The 26,199-nt window shown below is 45.7% G+C and overlaps 1 long non-coding RNA gene across 1 annotated transcript; it reads left to right on the top strand.

Annotated features, from left to right (window-relative positions):
* Positions 1–4,956: 4,956 nt before the first annotated feature.
* Positions 4,957–25,409, top strand: LOC124272135. The gene is made up of 4 exons (XR_006897254.1): positions 4,957–4,999; positions 11,718–11,735; positions 18,450–18,473; positions 25,388–25,409. It is a non-coding gene; the product is annotated as an uncharacterized LOC124272135 (long non-coding RNA).
* Positions 25,410–26,199: the final 790 nt, after the last annotated feature.

Here is a 26,199-nt window from a genome sequence, read left to right as displayed (position 1 = left end):
TGGCTGTGTTTATGTTCGCTCTTATCCGGTCCTATCCCGTCCTGTCTGTGTTAGCGAGTTTGCACAGCCTAGGGTTGTCTGAACACTCTGCCGAGGCATGACAGTGAGGTGATTTCTTGTCCTAACTGACTATTCTTAGAGCCAAACACCCTGAAACTGATGTGTGCCATTAGAAAATGGTCATAACTGCTCACTTGTCAAAGTAATACCCGCAAAACCATGTATTTACGTCTCTAAAGCGTAAAAACAGCCAGTGTAATGCTTGGTTGTCTTCTCAGAGGTCCGCGCGCCTGATATATATATCACCGGCGACGGCTTTCAGTCTGAATGTGTCGGCTCTCGCAGAGCGACCATGTCTGTTTTTGACGATGTTGGAAAGGCGCTCACTATACCACAACACCTACCAGCAAATAAATGTCATGCCTGTATGTGTGATTCGTCGACACACCTATGTAATATGTACCTGTAATAGAATAGGTGATGGTACGTTGAAACCTTATCTTATATCATGCCACTTGTCTATATCTATGGCTATTGTTCCCTGCAGACTTACTAATTTGTGACCACATTGACTATGTGTACACTGTAAATGTATTTACTATGATCTTTCCGGAAAGAATACCACCGCATAGTGTGTACTATAGAGAAGTCTCACCGTTTGGCAGTGTTATGAGTGTGTGCAGATGTCAAATGGTAGAACAGAGCATGCCACGCTAAAATCATAGAGATATGCATATAATATAACGGATGTGTTAGACTACTGAAGTCATAGTTTGCTTGAAAACAGTTTTATGTGTCGCTTCCCAGCGAAAGGGATCGAAATCTACCATCGGCGATAGCTGGCGCGGACGTCTGAGAAGACAATCTCTGGCTGCTGCTGAGGGAGGGCTGTGGAAACACTCTGCCGGTGCATGATAAATGACGTGATCTCTGGTCCTAACTGACTACTGTTAGAGCGAAACACCCTGAAACTGATGTGTGCCATTAGAAAATGGTCACAACTACTCACTTGTCAAAGTAATACCCGCAAAACCATGTATTTACGTCTCTAAAGCGTAAAACGGCCAGTTTAATGCTTGGTTGTCTTCTCAGAGGTCCGCGCGCCTGATATATATATATAGTTACAGTTACCGCTAAAACAGTTTTATATGCCGTCTCCCAGCAAAACGGATCGAAATCGCCCATCGCCGGTGGCTGGCGCGGACGTCGTAGAAGACAATCGCTCGCTACTGCCGATGATTTCGATCCGGTTTTGGCTGAGTGTGGGAGAGTTGGGTAAAACACTCTCATCGTGGGCACTGCCGGCTACAGAGTTGGCGGGAGCTACCTATGTGATTAATAACTATATAAAGGGGATAAACCCAACAAATGTGCATGAACTGACGTTCAGTTACCTTAATATTGAATGGAAACGTTTACAAACATGAGATTGAAAAAAATAAAGTGAAAAACGCCGAAATTATAAAGGCAAAGTGAACAAAAGGCAGTATTTATTAGTTCATGGCCAGTTATGACTAAAATGAAAGTTTTTGTAACTGGGGCCCCGGAGGGTGTGTGTGTGTTTGGTGTGTGTGTAGCGCTAGTTACATAATCAGGTAAAGCATAGTGACGTACAGTTCGGCTACATGTATATTGTGAGGAGGGCACAGAAGTTCAGTGGTCTCAGTAGCGGTTGAACCTCCCCAACATCCAGGATGTACTTGTCTCCAAGAAGACGCAGAAACGGTCCTTTTCAGGACCACTACATGTGACAAAAGAAAGCTTGAAAACCCCAATGCAAAGCAATAAATGCGGCCGGCAGCACAAACCCAGAGTTGCAAGCAAGCAAGCAATGCCACGACGTGGGGTCCTTGGCTTTAGTGGTATCATGTATAGTACACGTATAGGTCTGTCTGTCTGGCTGTCTGGCTAGAAATGCTCGTGCAAAACGGAGCCAGAAGAACAGGTTTTCGACAAAAGGCGAGAGCGCATCTCGGCAAGAGAGCCGGTGACCCCGGAGGCAGGGATCGCGGGGGTCATGCACCTTTTAAGAAGTTCCGGAGAAGAAATAGTGCCTCTCTTTAAAGGCTGCATCTCAGCCGTTCGCGGGTGTAGGGTCAAGACAGTTAGCGTTCTGGAATCAGCCAGACTTCGTCAGGGTGAGGGCTGAAAACAGAGGCATTGGGGGCCCTAAACACACCATTCAAACGCACACACACAGACACACGCACACGCGAACGGCTTTATGAGCAACCTCTTTCATTCATTCATTCATTCATTCATTCATTCATTCAGTTCAGTCAGTCAGGCTTACTTTCATTCAGCCATTTTACGCTTACAAATGCCATGATCGCAAGCCTTCAGCCTTTTACGCCCATCTCCTCTCCTCCCTCTAGTCATGCTACTGCCACGAATCCTATCTGCAAAGAACGTAGAGTGGTGGTACTGAACGCTATAACATCAGCAAAATCCAAATCTACGGTCAAAGGGGAAGCACTCGTGCATGCTTGTCGCTGTGTGATTGTACGGCGCTTCATGCACTGTTCATGCCGCCACAGTGGTATCGCTAAAATCTCTGTATCGTCCGAGCATGTACGTGTATCCGATTGATATTTGGATGCGATGTTGTTGGATGGCAGGTGTAGTCGTGTACCAAGTATGGCCGGTGTGCGTCCATAAATACAGCACCTCCGTCGAGCCTGTACGTGGGGGATGTTTCTGCGTGACTTGAAAGCAAATCCACACTTCCCGGGCGACAGTAGTATGATTGGAAACGCCGTGTCGTCCGAGCCCATGGGTGTATCCGATGGATCATTTACATATGTTATTGCCTGATGGCATCTGCAGGGATGTGCAAAACGGCGTAGCCGTGCACCCATAATCATACGACCTCCGTCGATCATGTGCATGGACCATGTCTGCTCTATTTGGAAGCCAATGCCGCGCGACGGTAGTATCCTGGAAAACTCTCTATCGTCTGACCCTATAAGTGTATCCGATTCATGTTTTGGCATGACATTGTCTTATGGCATCCGCAGTCATGTGCCGAGTATGGTTAGCGTACGTTCATAATTATACGACCTCCGTCGAGCATCAACATAGACTACTTCTGTGCTCTTTTAAAGCAACCTATGACAACTGCTATCGCCTCCTTTTCCCACCTATGATAAGTGCTATCGCCCCTTTTCCCACAAGATGGCTCGTACTGTGTATTACCAGTCGGATTTGTACTGTATGTTTAAAAAGCCATGGGAAATGTGTATTCGTCAGTCGTTGGCTAGGAAGCTGAAAATACCCACATGAATGCTATTGCTCCGTGTAATGGTCAAAGGGGAACAACTCGTGCGGTCTTATCAGAGTTTGCAGGGTGCCCAAAGCACAGGCACCGGCGCGTCACACTGTCCATTGTCTGTGGTACCAATTCCATGTATTGGTTTGAAGTACCTTTTATTATACATTCGTACTACCTACACTTACGTTCACCATGTAAAGGTGTGGGTCGACTGCCTCTTCAGGTCCATTGCCGATCTTATTATAATGAATTTATTATTAACACCCACTCATTCATTCATTCATTCATTCATTCATTCAGTCAGTCATTCATCAACGTTTCAAGTACTCTTTTGTTCTATTTGGGTGGTCCTGAAAAGGACCGTTGTATGTAAGTAGAAGCTCTGGTGAACTTGCTTCATGGAGCTGGTGTGCTTGTTCACAGCACGGCACTTTGTAGGTGATGTTGTTATGGTCGTGGCGGGATGCTGCAGCGGCGATTCTCTCGAAGACAGGGTTCACAAAGCAAAGGCAACATATCAGTACAGCCCCTGTTTCCAGGCGACGCTGGATCAGTGAACCTCTCTTTCTGTAGCTCTCTCTTGCTGCCATGCCTCCCACTGAAACAGGTGTTTACATGTCAACAAGCAATTAGTCACCTGCCTCCTCACAAAACACACAAGAATGATAAGTCCAAAAGCTCATGAACATCTGCAAACGGTGCATGTTCCGATGTCAAGCTGAAAACATACAGTGGGGTTAGTGTTGGGTTAGTGTTTGGCCTAACCCTGGGGTTAGTGTTGGATTTTTCCCTGGGGTTAGTGTTTGGTCTCCTGGTTCTGGACGGCCAGGGGATAATGTGACAACAGCAATAAAGCCCCGTGAAAAAGATGACCATCAGTCACTGGGTCGACTGTGTGTTCAGGTCCATTGCCGATCCTATTATAATGAATTTATTATGAACACCCACTCATTCTGTCATTCATTCATTCATCATTCAGTCATTCATCAACGTTTCAAGTATTCTTTTGTTTTATTTGGGTGGTCCTGAAAAGGACCGTTGTATGTTAGTAGAAGCTCAGGTGAACTTTCTTCTTGGAGCTGGTGTACTTGTTCACAGCACGGCACTTTGTAGGTGATGGCGGATGGCTGTTGTTATGGTCGTGATGGGATGCTGCAGCGGCGATTCTGAAACAGGTGTTTACAAGCAATTAGTTACCTGCCTCACAAAACACAAGAATAATAAGTCCAAAAAGCTCATGAACATCTGCAAACGGTGCATGTTTCGATGTCAAGCTGAAAACATACAGAGGTGTTAGTGTCAGGTATAAGACTGGGGTTAGTGTTTGGTCTAACCCTGGGGTTAGGTGCTGGGTGTAACTCTGGGGTTAGGGGTTAGGGTCAGGTGTTGGGTGTAACTCTGGGGTTAGGGTTAGGTTAGGTGTAACTCTGGGGTTAGGGTTAGGTGCTGGGTGTAACTCTGGGGTTAGGGTTAGGGTCAGGTGTTGGGTGTAACTCTGGGGTTAGGGTTAGGTGTAACTCTGGGGTTAGGTGCTGGGTGTAACTCTGGGGTTAGGGTTAGGGTTAGGTGTAAGGGTTAGGGTTAGGTGCTGGGTGTAACTCTGGGGTTAGGGTTAGGGTTTAGGTTAGGTGCTAGGGTGTAACTCTGGGGTTAGGGTTAGGTGTTAGGGTTAGGGTTAGGTGCTAGGGTGTAACTCTGGGGGGGTTAGGGGTTGGGGTCAGGTGTTTGGTGTGACCCTGGGGTTAGTCTCAGGGTTAGGGTTAGGGTAAGGGGTTAAGTGTTTGGTGTAACTCTGGGGTTAGTCTCAGGGTTAGGGTTAGTTAGGGTTGGGGTGTAAACTCTGGGGTTAGGGGTTAGGGTTAGGTGTAACTAACTCTGGGGTTAGGGGTTAGGGTTAGGTGCTAGGGTGTAACTCTGGGGTTAGGGTTAGGTGTTAGGGTTAGGGTTAGGGTGGGTGCTAGGGTGTAACTCTGGGGTTAGGGTTAGGGTCAGGTGTTTGGGTGTGACCCTGGGTTAGTTAGGGTTAGGGTTAGGGTTAGGTGCTGGGTGTAACTCTGGGGTTAGGGTTAGGGGTTAGGGTCAGGGCTAGGTGTTTGGTGTAACTCTGGGGTTAGTCTCAGGGTTAGGGTTAGGGGGTTAGGGTTAGGGTTAGGGTTAGGGTTAGGGTACCAGCTGATATGCGACATGAACATGTTCACGATCAGGGGCAGACAACTCTCTTTTCTGCCTTTATTTCTCTACAAAGTGCAGAGGAAATTGGCGGAATTACCTCCCTTTGTCAATTGCAAATGGCTGCCCGAAGCTATGAGCAGCTTTTCACTTGCAATTTGGTCCTATTTTAGGCATTGTTTTAATGTTATATTTAAGACATGAGTTTATTTCATGGCTTTTGGTATATACAAGATGATTTTAGTATATAGGACGCCTAAGAAACAGGGACAAAGTGCCAATGAGTTCAGTTTACTGGCCCATCCTACTTGTACATCATGACACCTATGTAAACAAACATTGAGGACAGGCTCAGTACAATGAATGGAAGTATACATGAGTTGTCCTATTCAAGAGTTGATATAGGTAATAGGTCAGATCTTAAACTATCTTCAAACGAACATTGAAACATGAAGTGAAACATGTTTTCTTAGTAGATGTTTGAATGATTGTTTATAGTTGAATTTTATACCCTTTCTTTTCACAACTGCTATGAACTATGAACTTCATAACAGCACCAACTGATACCACTACAAGTTATATCCAAACTAGGTGCAATACACAATACATAGGTAGCATATTCAATGGTGAAAGTAAACCTGTAGCTAAGCATGTTACCAGATGCAGTCCAACCTGCACAAGCCCTATGGCACATACAACACAAAAACAACACCATGAGAGAGAGAGAGAGTCTTTATTTCCTCCAGACGATCATCCTGAAAACCAAACCTATTATATACATGTCTACCTATGTATCTGTAGCATCTGCAGAAATGATGGGGAATAATGGGTGATGTAATATGCACTTAGACCCTATGCCTACCAGATACAGTCCATAGTCATCAGCTATGCATTATGTACTTATGCCTACTTATGTATATGTAGCATCTACAGAGAAGTAATGGATAATGTCCTACTGACTTAAGCCCTATGGCTACCCGATGTAGTTGAACCTGTCATTATTATCTATGTACCTATGCCCACTTATGTGTACATAGCGTCTAGAAATAAATAATGGATAATGTAAAACTGACTTAGGCCCTGTGGCTACCCTGTGTAGTTGAATCTGTCCTTATTATCTATGTACTATGTACCTGTGCTTGTTTATGTATATATAGCACACACTATCGGTCAAGCTTACGACCAAACCGGAAGTTGGCACAGCGAGTCTAACATGGGTGCGAAACCAACGCATGTACCTGCGCCTATTTATGCATAAATATGCATCTACAGTGAAGTAATGGATCCTATAACATCTTATATATACAACGGAGCATCCAATACAGGCCTGTGTTAAATACGACATGAAAACATTACCTTAAATAGGAAGAAATGGCCAGAAAATCCGCCTGTGAAAACCGTTGCTCTCCGCGGTCGGCCATTTCCCTCAAGATCCCCAACGGTCGCTCTCCCATCCGCTGCTCTGATTGGCTGTGTTTATGTTCGCTCTTATCCGGTCCTATCCCGTCCTGTCTGTGTTAGCGAGTTTGCACAGCCTAGGGTTGTCTGAACACTCTGCCGAGGCATGACAGTGAGGTGATTTCTTGTCCTAACTGACTATTCTTAGAGCCAAACACCCTGAAACTGATGTGTGCCATTAGAAAATGGTCATAACTGCTCACTTGTCAAAGTAATACCCGCAAAACCATGTATTTACGTCTCTAAAGCGTAAAAACAGCCAGTGTAATGCTTGGTTGTCTTCTCAGAGGTCCGCGCGCCTGATATATATATCACCGGCGACGGCTTTCAGTCTGAATGTCTCGGCTCTCGCAGAGCGACCATGTCTGTTTTTGACGATGTTGGAAAGGCGCTCACTATACCACAACACCTACCAGCAAATAAATGTCATGCCTGTATGTGTGATTCATCGACACACACATGTAATATGTACCTGTAATAGAATAGGTGATGGTACGTTGAAACCTTATGCTATATCATGCCACTTGTCTATATCTATGGCTATTGTTCCCTGCAGACTTACTAATTTGTGACCACATTGACTATGTGTACACTGTAAATGTATTTACTATGATCTTTCCGGAAAGAATACCACCACATAGTGTGTACTATAGAGAAGTCTCACCGTTTGGCAGTGTTATGAGTGTGTGCAGATGTCAAATGGTAGAACAGAGCATGCCACGCTAAAATCATAGAGATATGAATATAATATAACGGATGTGTTAGACTACTGAAGTCATAGTTTGCTTGAAAACAGTTTTATGTGTCGCTTCCCAGCAAAAGGGATCGAAATCTACCATCGGCGATAGCTGGCGCGGACGTCTGAGAAGACAATCTCTGGCTGCTGCTGAGGGGGCTGTGGAAACACTCTGCCGGTGCATGATAAATGACGTGATCTCTGGTCCTAACTGACTACTGTTAGAGCGAAACACCCTGAAACTGATGTGTGCCATTAGAAAATGGTCACAACTACTCACTTGTCAAAGTAATACCCGCAAAACCATGTATTTACGTCTCTAAAGCGTAAAACGGCCAGTTTAATGCTTGGTTGTCTTCTCAGAGGTCCGCGCGCCTGATATATATATATACAGTTACCGCTAAAACAGTTTTATATGCCGTCTCCCAGCAAAAACGGATCGAAATCGCCCATCGCCGGTGGCTGGCGCGGACGTCGTAGAAGACAATCGCTCGCTACTGCCGATGATTTCGATCCGGTTTTGGCTGAGTGTGGGAGAGTTGGGTAAAACACTCTCATCGTGGGCACTGCCGGCTACAGAGTTGGCGGGAGCTACCTATGTGATTAATAACTATATAAAAGGGGATAAACCCAACAAATGTGCATGAACTGACGTTCAGTTACCTTAATATTGAATGGAAACGTTTACAAACATGAGATTGAAAAAAATAAAGTGAAAAACGCCGAAATTATAAAGGCAAAGTGAACAAAAGGCAGTATTTATTAGTTCATGGCCAGTTATGACTAAAATGAAAGTTTTTGTAACTGGGGGCCCCGGAGGGGTGTGTGTGTGTTTGGTGTGTGTGTAGCGCTAGTTACATAATCAGGTAAAGCATAGTGACGTACAGTTCGGCTACATGTATATTGTGAGGAGGGCACAGAAGTTCAGTGGTCTCAGTAGCGGTTGAACCTCCCCAACATCCAGGATGTACTTGTCTCCAAGAAGACGCAGAAACGGTCCTTTTCAGGACCACTACATGTGACAAAAGAAAGCTTGAAAACCCCAATGCAAAGCAATAAATGCGGCCGGCAGCACAAACCCAGAGTTGCAAGCAAGCAAGCAATGCCACGACGTGGGGTCCTTGGCTTTAGTGGTATCATGTATAGTACACGTATAGGTCTGTCTGTCTGGCTGTCTGGCTAGAAATGCTCGTGCAAAACGGAGCCAGAAGAACAGGTTTTCGACAAAAAGGCGAGAGCGCATCTCGGCAAGAGAGCCGGTGACCCCGGGAGGCAGGGATCGCGGGGGGGTCATGCACCTTTTAAGAAGTTCCGGAGAAGAAATAGTGCCTCTCTTTAAAAGGCTGCATCTCAGCCGTTCGCGGGTGTAGGGTCAAGACAGTTAGCGTTCTGGAATCAGCCAGACTTCAGGGTGAGGGCTGAAAACAGAGGTGAGGGGCTGAAAACACAGGCATTCAAACGCACCACAAACACACACACACACGCGAACGGGTCAAACGCACACACACAGACACACGCACACGCGAACGGCTTTATGAGCAACCTCTTTCATTCATTCATTCATTCATTCATTCATTCATTCATTCATTCTGTCAGGCTTACTTTCATTCAGCCATTTTACGATTACAAATGCCATGATCGCAAGCCTAGCCTTGCCTCTCCTCTCCCATAGTCATGCTACTGCCACGAATCCTATCTGCAAAGAACGTAGAGTGGTGGTACTGAACGCTATAACATCAGCAAAATCCAAATCTACGGTCAAGGGGAAGCACTCGTGCATGCTTGTCGCTGTGTGATTGTACGGCGCTTCATGCACTGTTCATGCCGCCACAGTGGTATCACTAAAATCTCTGTATCGTCCGAGCATGTACGTGTATCCGATTGATATTTGGATGCGATGTTGTTGGATGGCAGGTGTAGTCGTGTACCAAGTATGGCCGGTGTGCGTCCATAAATACAGCACCTCCGTCGAGCCTGTACGTGGGGGATGTTTCTGCGTGACTTGAAAGCAAATCCACACTTCCCGGGCGACAGTAGTATGATTGGAAACGCCGTGTCGTCCGAGCCCATGGGTGTATCCGATGGATCATTTGCATATGTTATTGCCTGATGGCATCTGCAGGGATGTGTGCAAAACGGCGTAGCCGTGCACCCATAATCATACGACCTCCGTCGATCATGTGCATGGACCATGTCTGCGCTATTTGGAAGCCAATGCCGCGCGACGGTAGTATCCTGGAAAACTCTCTATCGTCTGACCCCATCAGTGTATCCGATTCATGTTTTGGCATGACATTGTCTTATGGCATCCGCAGTCATGTGCCGAGTATGGTTAGCGTACGTTCATAATTATACGACCTCCGTCGAGCATCAACATAGACTACTTCTGTGCTCTTTTAAAGCAACCTATGACAACTGCTATCGCCTCCTTTTCCCACCTATGATAAGTGCTATCGCCCCTTTTCCCAAAGATGGCTCGTACTGTGTATTACCAGTCGGATTTGTACTGTATGTTTAAAAAGCCATGGGAAATGTGTATTCGTCAGTCGTTGGCTAGGAAGCTGAAAATACCCACATGAATGCTATTGCTCCGTGTAATGGTCAAAGGGGAACAACTCGTGCGGTCTTATCAGAGTTTGCAGGGTGCCCAAAGCACAGGCACCGGCGCGTCACACTGTCCATTGTCTGTGGTACCAATTCCATGTATTGGTTTGAAGTACCTTTTATTATACATTCGTACTACCTACACTTACGTTCACCATGTAAAGGTGTGGGTCGACTGCCTCTTCAGGTCCATTGCCGATCTTATTATAATGAATTTATTATTAACACCCACTCATTCATTCATTCATTCATTCATTCATTCATTCAGTCATTCATCAACGTTTCAAGTACTCTTTTGTTCTATTTGGGTGGTCCTGAAAAGGACCGTTGTATGTAAGTAGAAGCTCTGGTGAACTTGCTTCATGGAGCTGGTGTGCTTGTTCACAGCACGGCACTTTGTAGGGGATGTTGTTATGGTCGTGGCGGGATGCTGCAGCGGCGGTTCTCTCGAAGACAGGGTTCACAAAGCAAAGGCAACATATCAGTACAGCCCCTGTTTCCAGGCGACGCTGGATCAGTGAACCTCTCTTTCTGTAGCTCTCTCTTGCTGCCATGTCTCCCACTGAAACAGGTGTTTACATGTCAACAAGCAATTAGTCACCTGCCTGCCTCACAAAACACAAGAATGACAAGTCCAAAAGCTCATGAACATCTGCAAACGGTGCATGTTCCGATGTCAAGCTGAAAACATACAGTGGGGTTAGTGTTGGGTTAGTGTTTGGCCTAACCCTGGGGTTAGTGTTGGATTTTTCCCTGGGGTTAGTGTTTGGTCTCCTGGTTCTGGACGGCCAGGGGATAATGTGACAACAGCAATAAAGCCCCGTGAAAAAAGATGACCATCAGTCACTGGGTCGACTGTGTGTTCAGGTCCATTGCCGATCCTATTATAATGAATTTATTATGAACACCCACTCATTCTGTCATTCATTCATTCATTCATTCAGTCATTCATCAACGTTTCAAGTATTCTTTTGTTTCATTTGGGTGGTCCTGAAAAGGACCGTTGTATGTTAGTAGAAGCTCAGGTGAACTTTCTTCTTGGAGCTGGTGTACTTGTTCACAGCACGGCACTTTGTAGGTGATGGCGGATGGCTCGTTGTTATGGTCGTGATGGGATGCTGCAGCGGCGATTCTGAAACAGGTGTTTACAAGCAATTAGTTACCTGCCTCACAAAACACAAGAATAATAAGTCCAAAAGCTCATGAACATCTGCAAACGGTGCATGTTTCGATGTCAAGCTGAAAACATACAGAGGTGTTAGTGTCAGGTATAAGACTGGGGTTAGTGTTTGGTCTAACCCTGGGGTTAGGTGCTGGGTGTAACTCTGGGGTTAGGGGTTAGGGTCAGGTGTTGGGTGTAACTCTGGGGTTAGGGGTTAGGGTTAGGTGTAACTCTGGGGTTAGGGTTAGGTGCTGGGTGTAACTCTGGGGTTAGGGGTTAGGGTCAGGTGTTGGGTGTAACTCTGGGGTTAGGGTTAGGTGTAACTCTGGGGTTAGGTGCTGGGTGTAACTCTGGGGTTAGGGTTAGGGTGTAACTCTGGGGTTAGGGTTAGGGTTAGGTGCTGGGTGTAACTCTGGGGTTAGGGGTTAGGGTTAGGTGCTAGGGTGTAACTCTGGGGTTAGGGTTAGGTGTAAGGGTTAGGGTTAGGTGCTAGGGTGTAACTCTGGGGTTAGGGGTTGGGGTCAGGTGTTTGGGTGTGACCCTGGGGTTAGGGTCAGGGTTAGGGGTTAGGGTAGGGTTAGGTGTTAGGTGTAACTCTGGGGTTAGTGTTTGGTGGTGTAACTCTGGGGTTAGTCTCAGGGTTAGGGGTTAGGTGCTGGGTGTAACTCTGGGGTTAGGGTTAGGGTTAGGGTTAGGTGTAACTCTGGGGTTAGGGTTAGGGGTTGCTAGGGTGGGGGTAACTCTGGGGTTAGGGTTAGGTGTAAGGGTTAGGGTTAGGTGCTAGGGTGTAACTCTGGGGTTAGGGGTTAGGGTCAGGTGTTTGGTGTGACCCTGGGGGTTAGGGTCTCAGGGTTAGGGTTAGGTGCTGGGTGTAACTCTGGGGTTAGGGTTAGGGTTAGGGTTAGGGTTAGGTGTTTGGTGGTGTAACTCTGGGGTTAGTCTCAGGGTTAGGGTTAGGGTTAGGGTTAGGGTTAGGGTTAGGGTTAGGCGAGACAGGGTACCAGGGTACCAGCTGATATGCGACATGAACATGTTCACGATCAGGGGCAGACAACTCTCTTTTCTGCCTTTATTTCTCTACAAAGTGCAGAGGAAATTGGCGGAATTACCTCCCTTTGTCAATTGCAAATGGCTGCCCGAAGCTATGAGCAGCTTTTCACTTGCAATTTGGTCCTATTTTAGGCATTGTTTTAATGTTATATTTAAGACATGAGTTTATTTCATGGCTTTTGGTATATACAAGATGATTTTAGTATATAGGACGCCTAAGAAACAGGGACAAAGTGCCAATGAGTTCAGTTTACTGGCCCATCCTACTTGTACATCATGACACCTATGTAAACAAACATTGAGGACAGGCTCAGTACAATGAATGGAAGTATACATGAGTTGTCCTATTCAAGAGTTGATATAGGTAATAGGTCAGATCTTAAACTATCTTCAAACGAACATTGAAACATGAAGTGAAACATGTTTTCTTAGTAGATGTTTGAATGATTGTTTATAGTTGAATTTTATACCCTTTCTTTTCACAACTGCTATGAACTATGAACTTCATAACAGCACCAACTGATACCACTACAAGTTATATCCAAACTAGGTGCAATACACAATACATAGGTAGCATATTCAATGGTGAAAGTAAACCTGTAGCTAAGCATGTTACCAGATGCAGTCCAACCTGCACAAGCCCTATGGCACATACAACACAAAAACAACACCATGAGAGAGAGAGAGAGAGTATTTCCTCCAGACGATCATCCTGAAAACCAAACCTATTATATACATGTCTACCTATGTATCTGTAGCATCTGCAGAAATGATGGGGAATAATGGGTGATGTAATATGCACTTAGACCCTATGCCTACCAGATACAGTCCATAGTCATCAGCTATGCATTATGTACTTATGCCTACTTATGTATATGTAGCATCTACAGAGAAGTAATGGATAATGTCCTACTGACTTAAGCCCTATGGCTACCCGATGTAGTTGAACCTGTCATTATTATCTATGTACCTATGCCCACTTATGTGTACATAGCGTCTAGAAAAATAATGGATATATGTAAAACTGACTTAGGCCCTGTGGCTACCCTGTGTAGTTGAATCTGTCCTTATTATCTATGTACTATGTACCTGTGCTTGTTTATGTATATATAGCACACACTATCGGTCAAGCTTACGACCAAACCGGAAGTTGGCACAGCGAGTCTAACATGGGTGCGAAACCAACGCATGTACCTGCGCCTATTTATGCATAAATAGCATCTACAGTGAAGTAATGGATCCTATAACATCTTATATATACAACGGAGCATCCAATAAAGGCCTGTGTTAAATACGACATGAAAACATTACCTTAAATAGGAAGAAATGGCCAGAAAATCCGCCTGTGAAAAACCGTTGCTCTCCGCGGTCGGCCATTTCCCTCAAGATCCCCAACGGTCGCTCTCCCATCCGCTGCTCTGATTGGCTGTGTTTATGTTCGCTCTTATCCGGTCCTATCCCGTCCTGTCTGTGTTAGCGAGTTTGCACAGCCTAGGGTTGTCTGAACACTCTGCCGAGGCATGACAGTGAGGTGATTTCTTGTCCTAACTGACTATTCTTAGAGCCAAACACCCTGAAACTGATGTGTGCCATTAGAAAATGGTCATAACTGCTCACTTGTCAAAGTAATACCCGCAAAACCATGTATTTACGTCTCTAAAGCGTAAAAACAGCCAGTGTAATGCTTGGTTGTCTTCTCAGAGGTCCGCGCGCCTGATATATATATCACCGGCGACGGCTTTCAGTCTGAATGTCTCGGCTCTCGCAGAGCGACCATGTCTGTTTTGACGATGTTGGAAAGGCGCTCACTATACCACAACACCTACCAGCAAATAAATGTCATGCCTGTATGTGTGATTCATCGACACACCTATGTAATATGTACCTGTAATAGAATAGGTGATGGTACGTTGAAACCTTATGCTATATCATGCCACTTGTCTATATCTATGGCTATTGTTCCCTGCAGACTTACTAATTTGTGACCACATTGACTATGTGTACACTGTAAATGTATTTACTATGATCTTTCCGGAAAGAATACCACCACATAGTGTGTACTATAGAGAAGTCTCACCGTTTGGCAGTGTTATGAGTGTGTGCAGATGTCAAATGGTAGAACAGAGCATGCCACGCTAAAATCATAGAGATATGCATATAATATAACGGATGTGTTAGACTACTGAAGTCATAGTTTGCTTGAAAACAGTTTTATGTGTCGCTTCCCAGCAAAAGGGATCGAAATCTACCATCGGCGATAGCTGGCGCGGACGTCTGAGAAGACAATCTCTGGCTGCTGCTGAGGGAGGGCTGTGGAAACACTCTGCCGGTGCATGATAAATGACGTGATTTCTGGTCCTAACTGACTACTGTTAGAGCGAAACACCCTGAAACTGATGTGTGCCATTAGAAAATGGTCACAACTACTCACTTGTCAAAGTAATACCCGCAAAACCATGTATTTACGTCTCTAAAGCGTAAAACGGCCAGTTTAATGCTTGGTTGTCTTCTCAGAGGTCCGCGCGCCTGATATATATATATACAGTTACCGCTAAAACAGTTTTATATGCCGTCTCCCAGCAAAAACGGATCGAAATCGCCCATCGCCGGTGGCTGGCGCGGACGTCGTAGAAGACAATCGCTCGCTACTGCCGATGATTTCGATCCGGTTTTGGCTGAGTGTGGGAGAGTTGGGTAAAACACTCTCATCGTGGGCACTGCCGGCTACAGAGTTGGCGGGAGCTACCTATGTGATTAATAACTATATGAAAGGGATAAACCCAACAAATGTGCATGAACTGACGTTCAGTTACCTTAATATTGAATGGAAACGTTTACAAACATGAGATTGAAAAAAATAAAGTGAAAAACGCCGAAATTATAAAGGCAAAGTGAACAAAAGGCAGTATTTATTAGTTCATGGCCAGTTATGACTAAAATGAAAGTTTTTGTAACTGGGGGCCCCGGAGGGGTGTGTGTGTGTTTGGTGTGTGTGTAGCGCTAGTTACATAATCAGGTAAAGCATAGTGACGTACAGTTCGGCTACATGTATATTGTGAGGAGGGCACAGAAGTTCAGTGGTCTCAGTAGCGGTTGAACCTCCCCAACATCCAGGATGTACTTGTCTCCAAGAAGACGCAGAAACGGTCCTTTTCAGGACCACTACATGTGACAAAAGAAAGCTTGAAAACCCCAATGCAAAGCAATAAATGCGGCCGGCAGCACAAACCCAGAGTTGCAAGCAAGCAAGCAATGCCACGACGTGGGGTCCTTGGCTTTAGTGGTATCATGTATAGTACACGTATAGGTCTGTCTGTCTGGCTGTCTGGCTAGAAATGCTCGTGCAAAACGGAGCCAGAAGAACAGGTTTTCGACAAAAAGGCGAGAGCGCATCTCGGCAAGAGAGCCGGTGACCCCGGGAGGCAGGGATCGCGGGGGGTCATGCACCTTTTAAGAAGTTCCGGAGAAGAAATAGTGCCTCTCTTTAAAAGGCTGCATCTCAGCCGTTCGCGGGTGTAGGGTCAAGACAGTTAGCGTTCTGGAATCAGCCAGACTTCGTCAGGGTGAGGGCTGAAAACAGAGGCATTGGGGGCCCTAAACACACCATTCAAACGCACACACACAGACACACGCACACGCGAACGGCTTTATGAGCAACCTCTTTCATTCATTCATTCATTCATTCATTCATTCATTCTGTCAGGCTTACTTTCATTCAGCCATTTTACGCTTACAAATGCCATGATCGCAAATGCCTAGCCTAGCCTCTCCTCTCCTCTCCCATAGTCATGCTACTGCCACGAATCCTATCTGCAAAGAACGTAGAGTGGTGGTACTGAACGCTATAACATCAGCAAAATCCAAATCTACGGTCAAAGGGGAAGCACTCGTGCATGCTTGTCGCTGTGTGATTGTACGGCGCTTCATGCACTGTTCATGCCGCCACAGTGGTATCGCTAAAATCTCTGTATCGTCCGAGCATGTACGTGTATCCGATTGATATTTGGATGCGATGTTGTTGGATGGCAGGTGTAGTCGTGTACCAAGTATGGCCGGTGTGCGTCCATAAATACAGCACCTCCGTCGAGCCTGTACGTGGGGGATGTTTCTGCGTGACTTGAAAGCAAATCCACACTTCCCGGGCGACAGTAGTATGATTGGAAACGCCGTGTCGTCCGAGCCCATGGGTGTATCCGATGGATCATTTACATATGTTATTGCCTGATGGCATCTGCAGGGATGTGCAAAACGGCGTAGCCGTGCACCCATAATCATACGACCTCCGTCGATCATGTGCATGGACCATGTCTGCGCTATTTGGAAGCCAATGCCGCGCGACGGTAGTATCCTGGAAAACTCTCTATCGTCTGACCCTATCAGTGTATCCGATTCATGTTTTGGCATGACATTGTCTTATGGCATCCGCAGTCATGTGCCGAGTATGGTTAGCGTACGTTCATAATTATACGACCTCCGTCGAGCATCAACATAGACTACTTCTGTGCTCTTTTAAAGCAACCTATGACAACTGCTATCGCCTCCTTTTCCCACCTATGATAAGTGCTATCGCCCCTTTTCCCACAAGATGGCTCGTACTGTGTATTACCAGTCGGATTTGTACTGTATGTTTAAAAAGCCATGGGAAATGTGTATTCGTCAGTCGTTGGCTAGGAAGCTGAAAATACCCACATGAATGCTATTGCTCCGTGTAATGGTCAAAGGGGAACAACTCGTGCGGTCTTATCAGAGTTTGCAGGGTGCCCAAAGCACAGGCACCGGCGCGTCACACTGTCCATTGTCTGTGGTACCAATTCCATGTATTGGTTTGAAGTACCTTTTATTATACATTCGTACTACCTACACTTTACGTTCACCATGTAAAGGTGTGGGTCGACTGCCTCTTCAGGTCCATTGCCGATCTTATTATAATGAATTTATTATTAACACCCACTCATTCTGCCATTCTGCCATTCATTCATTCATTCATTCAGTCATTCATCAACGTTTCAAGTACTCTTTTGTTCTATTTGGGTGGTCCTGAAAAGGACCGTTGTATGTAAGTAGAAGCTCTGGTGAACTTGCTTCATGGAGCTGGTGTGCTTGTTCACAGCACGGCACTTTGTAGGTGATGTTGTTATGGTCGTGGCGGGATGCTGCAGCGGCGATTCTCTCGAAGATAGGGTTCACAAAGCAAAGGCAACATATCAGTACAGCCCCTGTTTCCAGGCGACGCTGGATCAGTGAACCTCTCTTTCTGTAGCTCTCTCTTGCTGCCATGTCTCCCACTGAAACAGGTGTTTACATGTCAACAAGCAATTAGTTACCTGCCTCACAAAACACAAGAATAATAAGTCAAAAAGCTCATGAACATCTGCAAACGGTGCATGTTCCGATGTCAAGCTGAAAACATACAGTGGGGTTAGTGTTGGGTTAGTGTTTGGCCTAACCCTGGGGTTAGTGTTGGATTTTTCCCTGGGGTTAGTGTTTGGTCTCCTGGTTCTGGACGGCCAGGGGATAATGTGACAACAGCAATAAAGCCCCGTGAAAAAGATGACCATCAGTCACTGGGTCGACTGTGTGTTCAGGTCCATTGCCGATCCTATTATAATGAATTTATTATGAACACCCACTCATTCTGTCATTCATTCATTCATTCAGTCATTCATCAACGTTTCAAGTATTCTTTTGTTTCATTTGGGTGGTCCTGAAAAGGACCGTTGTATGTTAGTAGAAGCTCAGGTGAACTTTCTTCTTGGAGCTGGTGTACTTGTTCACAGCACGGCACTTTGTAGGTGATGGCGGATGGCTTGTTATGGTCGTGTGATGGGATGCTGCAGCGGCGATTCTGAAACAGGTGTTTACAAGCAATTAGTTACCTGCCTCACAAAACACAAGAATAATAAGTCCAAAAGCTCATGAACATCTGCAAACGGTGCATGTTTCGATGTCAAGCTGAAAACATACAGAGGTGTTAGTGTCAGGTATAAGACTGGGGTTAGTGTTTGGTCTAACCCTGGGGTTAGGTGCTGGGGTGTAACTCTGGGGTTAGGGTTAGGGTCAGGTGTTGGGTGTAACTCTGGGGTTAGGGTTAGGTGTTGGGTTAGGTGCTGGGTGTAACTCTGGGGTTAGGGGTTAGGGGTGTAACTCTGGGGTTAGGGTTAGGTGTAACTCTGGGGTTAGGGGGTGTAACTCTGGGGTTGGGGTTAGGTGTTAGGTGTAACTCTGTAGGGTCAGGTTAGGTGCTAGGTGTAACTCTGGGGTTAGGGGTTAGGGTTAGGTGTTAGGGTGTAACTCTGGGGTTAGGGTTAGGTGTTAGGTGTAAGGGTTAGGGTTAGGTGCTGGGTGTAACTCTGGGGTTAGGGGTTGGGGTCAGGTAGGGGTTAGGGTTAGGTGTAACTAGGACTGGGGTTAGTGTTTGGTGTAACTCTGGGGTTAGTCTCAGGGTTAGGGTTAAGTGCTGGGTGTAACTCTGGGGTTAGGGTTAGGGGTTAGGTGTAACTAGGGGTTAGGGGTTAGGGTTAGGGTTAGGTGAAACCTGGGGTTAGGGTAGGGGTGTTAGGGGTAGGGTTAGGGTTAGGGTTAGGTTGGGTGACCCTGGGGTTAGGGTTAGGTGCTTAGGGGTTAGGGTTAGGGGTTAGGGTTAGGTGTAGGGTGTAACTCTGGGGTTAGGGTTAGGGTTAGGGTTAGGGTAGGGTTAGGGCGAGACAGGGTACCAGCTGATATGCGACATGAACATGTTCACGATCAGGGGCAGACAACTCTCTTTTCTGCCTTTATTTCTCTACAAAGTGCAGAGGAAATTGGCGGAATTACCTCCCTTTGTCAATTGCAAATGGCTGCCCGAAGCTATGAGCAGCTTTTCACTTGCAATTTGGTCCTATTTTAGGCATTGTTTTAATGTTATATTTAAGACATGAGTTTATTTCATGGCTTTTGGTATATACAAGATGATTTTAGTATATAGGACGCCTAAGAAACAGGGACAAAGTGCCAATTAGTTCAGTTTACTGGCCCATCCTACTTGTACATCATGACACCTATGTAAACAAACATTGAGGACAGGCTCAGTACAATGAATGGAAGTATACATGAGTTGTCCTATTCAAGAGTTGATATAGGTAATAGGTCAGATCTTAAACTATCTTCAAACGAACATTGAAACATGAAGTGAAACATGTTTTCTTAGTAGATGTTTGAATGATTGTTTATAGTTGAATTTTATACCCTTTCTTTTCACAACTGCTATGAACTATGAACTTCATAACAGCACCAACTGATACCACTACAAGTTATATCCAAACTAGGTGCAATACACAATACATAGGTAGCATATTCAATGGTGAAAGTAAACCTGTAGCTAAGCATGTTACCAGATGCAGTCCAACCTGCACAAGCCCTATGGCACATACAACACAAAACAACACCATGAGAGAGAGAGAGTCTTTATTTCCTCCAGACGATCATCCTGAAAACCAAACCTATTATATACATGTCTACCTATGTATCTGTAGCATCTGCAGAAATGATGGGGAATAATGGGTGATGTAATATGCACTTAGACCCTATGCCTACCAGATACAGTCCATAGTCATCAGCTATGCATTATGTACTTATGCCTACTTATGTATATGTAGCATCTACAGAGAAGTAATGGATAATGTCCTACTGACTTAAGCCCTATGGCTACCAGATGTAGTTGAACCTGTCATTATTATCTATGTACCTATGCCCACTTATGTGTACATAGCGTCTAGAAATAAATAATGGATAATGTAAAACTGACTTAGGCCCTGTGGCTACCCTGTGTAGTTGAATCTGTCCTTATTATCTATGTACTATGTACCTGTGCTTGTTGATGTATATGTAGCATACACTATCGGTCAAGCTTACGACCAAAGCGGAAGTTGGCACAGCGAGTCTAACATCGATGCGAAACCAACGCATGTACCTGCGCCTATTTATGCATAAATAGCATCTACAGTGACGTAATGGATCATATAACATCTTATATATACAACAGAGCATCCAATAGAGGCCTGTGTTAAATACGACATGAAAACATTACCTTAAATATGAAGAAATGGCCAGAAAATCCGCCTGTGAAAAACCGTTCCTCTCCGCGGTCAGCCATTTCCCTCAAGATCCCCAACGGTCGCTCTCTCATCCGCTGCTCTGATTGGCTGTGTTTATGTTCGCTCTTATCCGGTCCTATCCCGTCCTGTCTGTGTTAGCGAGTTTGCACAGCCTAGGGTTGTCTGGACACTCTGCCGAGGCATGACAATGACGTGATTTCTTGTCCTAACTCACTATTCTTAGAGCCAAACACCCTGAAACTGATGTGTGCCATTAGAAAATGGTCATAACTGCTCACTTGTCAAAGTAATACCCGCCAAACCATGTATTTACGTCTCTAAAGCGTAAAAACAGCCAGTGTAATGCTTGGTTGTCTTCTCAGAGGTCCGCGCGCCTGATATATATATCACCGGCGACGGCTTTCAGTCTGAATGTCTGTCGGCTCTCGCAGAGCGACCATGTCTGTTTTGACGATGTTGGAAAGGCGCTCACTATACCATAACACCTACCAGCAAATAAATGTCATGCCTGTATGTGTGATTCATCGACACACCTACGTAATATGTACCTGTAATAGAATAGGTGATGGTACGTTGAAACCTTATGTTATATCATGCCACTTGTCTATATCTATGGCTATTGTTCCCTGCAGACTTACTAATTTGTGACCACATTGACTATGTGTACACTGTAAATGTATTTACTATGATCTTTCCGGAAAGAATACCACCACATAGTGTGTACTATAGAGAAGTCTCACCGTTTGGCAGTGTTATGAGTGTGTGCAGATGTCAAATGGTAGAACAGAGCATGCCACGCTAAAATCATAGAGATATGCATACAATATAACGGATGTGTTAGACTACTGAAGTCATAGTTTGCTTGAAAACAGTTTTATGTGTCGCTTCCCAGCAAAAGGGATCGAAATCTACCATCGGCGATAGCTGGCGCGGACGTCTGAGAAGACAATCTCTCGCTGCTGCCGAGGGAGGGCTGTGGAAACACTCTGCCGGTGCATGATAAATGACGTGATTTCTGGTCCTAACTGACTACTGTTAGAGCGAAACACCCTGAAACTGATGTGTGCCATTAGAAAATGGTCACAACTACTCACTTGTCAAAGTAATACCCGCAAAACCATGTATTTACGTCTCTAAAGCGTAAAAACGGCCAGTTTAATGCTTGGTTGTCTTCTCAGAGGTCCGCGCGCCTGATATATATACAGTTACCGCTAAAACAGTTTTATATGCCGTCTCCCAGCAAAAACGGATCGAAATCGCCCATCGCCGGTGGCTGGCGCGGACGTCGTAGAAGACAATCGCTCGCTACTGCCGATGATTTCGATCCGGTTTTGGCTGAGTGTGGGAGAGTTGGGTAAAACACTCTCATCGTGGGCACTGCCGGCTACAGAGTTGGCGGGAGCTACCTATGTGATTAATAACTATATGAAAGGGGATAAACCCAACAAATGTGCATGAACTGACGTTCAGTTACCTTAATATTGAATGGAAACGTTTACAAACATGAGATTGAAAAAAATAAAGTGAAAAACGCCGAAATTATAAAGGCAAAGTGAACAAAAGGCAGTATTTATTAGTTCATGGCCAGTTATGACTAAAATGAAAGTTTTTGTAACTGGGGGCCCCGGAGGGGTGTGTGTGTGTTTGGTGTGTGTGTAGCGCTAGTTACATAATCAGGTAAAGCATAGTGACGTACAGTTCGGCTACATGTATATTGTGAGGAGGGCACAGAAGTTCAGTGGTCTCAGTAGCGGTTGAACCTCCCCAACATCCAGGATGTACTTGTCTCCAAGAAGACGCAGAAACGGTCCTTTTCAGGACCACTACATGTGACAAAAGAAAGCTTGAAAACCCCAATGCAAAGCAATAAATGCGGCCGGCAGCACAAACCCAGAGTTGCAAGCAAGCAAGCAATGCCACGACGTGGGGTCCTTGGCTTTAGTGGTATCATGTATAGTACACGTATAGGTCTGTCTGTCTGTCTGGCTGTCTGGCTAGAAATGCTCGTGCAAAACGGAGCCAGAAGAACAGGTTTTCGACAAAAAGGCGAGAGCGCATCTCGGCAAGAGAGCCGGTGACCCCGGGAGGCAGGGATCGCGGGGGTCATGCACCTTTAAGAAGTTCCGGAGAAGAAATAGTGCCTCTCTTTAAAAGGCTGCATCTCAGCCGTTCGCGGGTGTAGGGTCAAGACAGTTAGCGTTCTGGAATCAGCGAGACTTCGTCAGGGTGAGGGCTGAAAACAGAGGCATTGGGGGCCCTAAACACACCATTCAAACGCACACGCACACACAGACACACGCACACGCGAACGGCTTTATGAGCAACCTCTTTCATTCATTCATTCATTCATTCATTCATTCATTCATTCATTCATTCATTCATTCTGTCAGGCTTACTTTCATTCAGCCATTTTACGCTTACAAATGCCATGATCGCAAGCCTAGCCTTGCCTCTCTCTCCTCCCCATAGTCATGCTACTGCCACGAATCCTATCTGCAAAGAACGTAGAGTGGTGGTACTGAACGCTATAACATCAGCAGCAAAATCCAAATCTACGGTCAAAGGGGAAGCACTCGTGCATGCTTGTCGCTGTGTGATTGTACGGCGCTTCATGCACTGTTCATGCCGCCACAGTGGTATCACTAAAATCTCTGTATCGTCCGAGCATGTACGTGTATCCGATTGATATTTGGATGCGATGTTGTTGGATGGCAGGTGTAGTCGTGTACCAAGTATGGCCGGTGTGCGTCCATAAATACAGCACCTCCGTCGAGCCTGTACGTGGGGGATGTTTCTGCGTGACTTGAAAGCAAATCCACAGTTCCCGGGCGACAGTAGTATGATTGGAAACGCCGTGTCGTCCGAGCCCATGGGTGTATCCGATGGATATTTACATATGTTATTGCCTGATGGCATCTGCAGGGATGTGCAAAACGGCGTAGCCGTGCACCCATAATCATACGACCTCCGTCGATCATGTGCATGGACCATGTCTGCGCTATTTGGAAGCCAATGCCGCGCGACGGTAGTATCCTGGAAAACTCTCTATCGTCTGACCCTATACGTGTATCCGATTCATGTTTTGGCATGACATTGTCTTATGGCATCCGCAGTCATGTGCCGAGTATGGTTAGCGTACGCTCATAATTATACGACCTCCGTCGAGCATCAACATAGACTACTTCTGTGCTCTTTTACAGCAACATATTACAACTGCTATCGCCTCCTTTTCCCACCTATGATAAGTGCTATCGCCCCTTTTCCCACAAGATGGCTCGTACTGTGTATTACCAGTCGGATTTGTACTGTATGTTTAAAAAGCCATGGGAAATGTGTATTCGTCAGTCGTTGGCTAGGAAGCTGAAAATACCCAGATGAATGCTATTGCTCCGTGTAATGGTCAAAGGGGAACAACTCGTGCGGTCTTATCAGAGTTTGCAGGGTGCCCAAAGCACAGGCACCGGCGCGTCACACTGTCCATTGTCTGTGGTACCAATTCCATGTATTGGTTTGAAGTACCTTTTATTATACATTCGTACTACCTACACTTACGTTCACCATGTAAAGGTGTGGGTCGACTGCCTCTTCAGGTCCATTGCCGATCTTATTATAATGAATTTATTATTAACACCCACTCATTCATTCATTCATTCATTCATTCATTCAGTCATTCAGTCATTCATCAACGTTTCAAGTACTCTTTTGTTCTATTTGGGTGGTCCTGAAAAGGACCGTTGTATGTAAGTAGAAGCTCTGGTGAACTTGCTTCATGGAGCTGGTGTGCTTGTTCACAGCACGGCACTTTGTAGGTGATGTTGTTATGGTCGTGGCGGGATGCTGCAGCGGCGATTCTCTCGAAGACAGGGTTCACAAAGCAAAGGCAACATATCAGTACAGCCCTGTTTCCAGGCGACGCTGGATCAGTGAACCTCTCTTTCTGTAGCTCTCTTGCTGCCATGTCTCCCACTGAAACAGGTGTTTACATGTCAACAAGCAATTAGTCACCTGCCTCACAAAACACAAGAATGATAAGTCCAAAAGCTCATGAACATCTGCAAACGGTGCATGTTCCGATGTCAAGCTGAAAACATACAGTGGGGTTAGTGTTGGGTTAGTGTTTGGCCTAACCCTGGGGTTAGTGTTGGATTTTTCCCTGGGGTTAGTGTTTGGTCTACTGGTTCTGGACGGCCAGGGGATAATGTGACAACAGCAATAAAGCCCCGTGAAAAAGATGACCATCAGTCACTGGGTCGACTGTGTGTTCAGGTCCATTGCCGATCCTATTATAATGAATTTATTATGAACACCCACTCATTCTGTCATTCATTCATTCAGTCATTCAGTCATTCATCAACGTTTCAAGTATTCTTTTGTTTTATTTGGGTGGTCCTGAAAAGGACCGTTGTATGTTAGTAGAAGCTCAGGTGAACTTTCTTCTTGGAGCTGGTGTACTTGTTCACAGCACGGCACTTTGTAGGTGATGGCGGATGGCTTGTTGTTATGGTCGTGATGGGATGCTGCAGCGGCGATTCTGAAACAGGTGTTTACAAGCAATTAGTTACCTGCCTCACAAAACACAAGAATAATAAGTCCAAAAGCTCATGAACATCTGCAAACGGTGCATGTTTCGATGTCAAGCTGAAAACATACAGAGGTTAGTGTTTGCCAGTGTCAGGTATAAGACTGGGGTTAGTGTTTGGTCTAACCCTGGGGTTTCCAGTGCTGGGTGTAACTCTGGGGTTAGGGGTTAGGGTCAGGTGTTGGGTGTAACTCTGGGGTTAGGGTTAGGTGTAACTCTGGGGTTAGGGTTAGGTCAGGCACAGGGTTAGGGGTGTAACTCTCAGGGGTTAGGGGTTAGGGTCAGGTGTTGGGTGTAACTCTGGGGTTAGGGTAGGGTTAGGTGTAACTCTGGGGTTAGGTGCTGGGTGTAACTCTGGGGTTAGGGTTAGGTGTAAGGGTTAGGGTTAGGTGCTAGGTGTAAGTGTAACTCTGGGGTTAGGGTTAGGGTTAACTCTGCTAGGGTTAGGGTAAGGGTGGGGTTAGGTGTTAGGTGTAAGGGTTAGGGTTAGGTGTTAGGGTGTAACTCTGGGGTTAGGGTTAGGGGTTAGGGTCAGGTGTTTGGTGTAACTCTGGGGTTAGGGTCTCAGGGTTGGGGTTAGGGTAAGGGTTAAGTGTTTGGTGTAACTCTGGGGTTAGGTGTAAACTCTGGGGTTAGGGTTAGGGTTAGGCTGGGTGTAACTCTGGGGTTAGGGGTTAGGGTTAGGGGTGCTAGGGTGTAACTCTGGGGTTAGGGTTAGGTGTAAGGGTTAGGGTTAGGTGCTAGGGTGTAACTCTGGGGTTAGGGGTTAGGGTCAGGTGTTTGGTGTGACCCTGGGGTTAGTCTCAGGGTTAGGGTTAGGTGCTGGGTGTAACTCTGGGGTTAGGGTTAGGGTTAGGGTCAGGAGGGCTAGGTGTTTGGTGTAACTCTGGGGTTAGTCTCAGGGTTAGGAGTTAGGGTTAGGTTGGGTTAGGGGGTTAGGGCGAGACAGGGTACCAGCTGATATGCGACATGAACATGTTCACGATCAGGGGCAGACAACTCTCTTTTTTCTGCCTTTATTTCTCTACAAAGTGCAGAGGAAATTGGCGGAATTACCTCCCTTTGTCAATTGCAAAT

The sequence above is a fragment of the Haliotis rubra genome, unplaced genomic scaffold, assembly GCF_003918875.1.
Source record: "Haliotis rubra isolate DU_JTF1 unplaced genomic scaffold, ASM391887v1 Scf1668, whole genome shotgun sequence".
In the NCBI taxonomy this organism is placed as follows: Eukaryota; Metazoa; Mollusca; class Gastropoda; order Lepetellida; family Haliotidae; genus Haliotis; species Haliotis rubra.
This window is presented reverse-complemented; position numbering and strand designations above follow the sequence as displayed.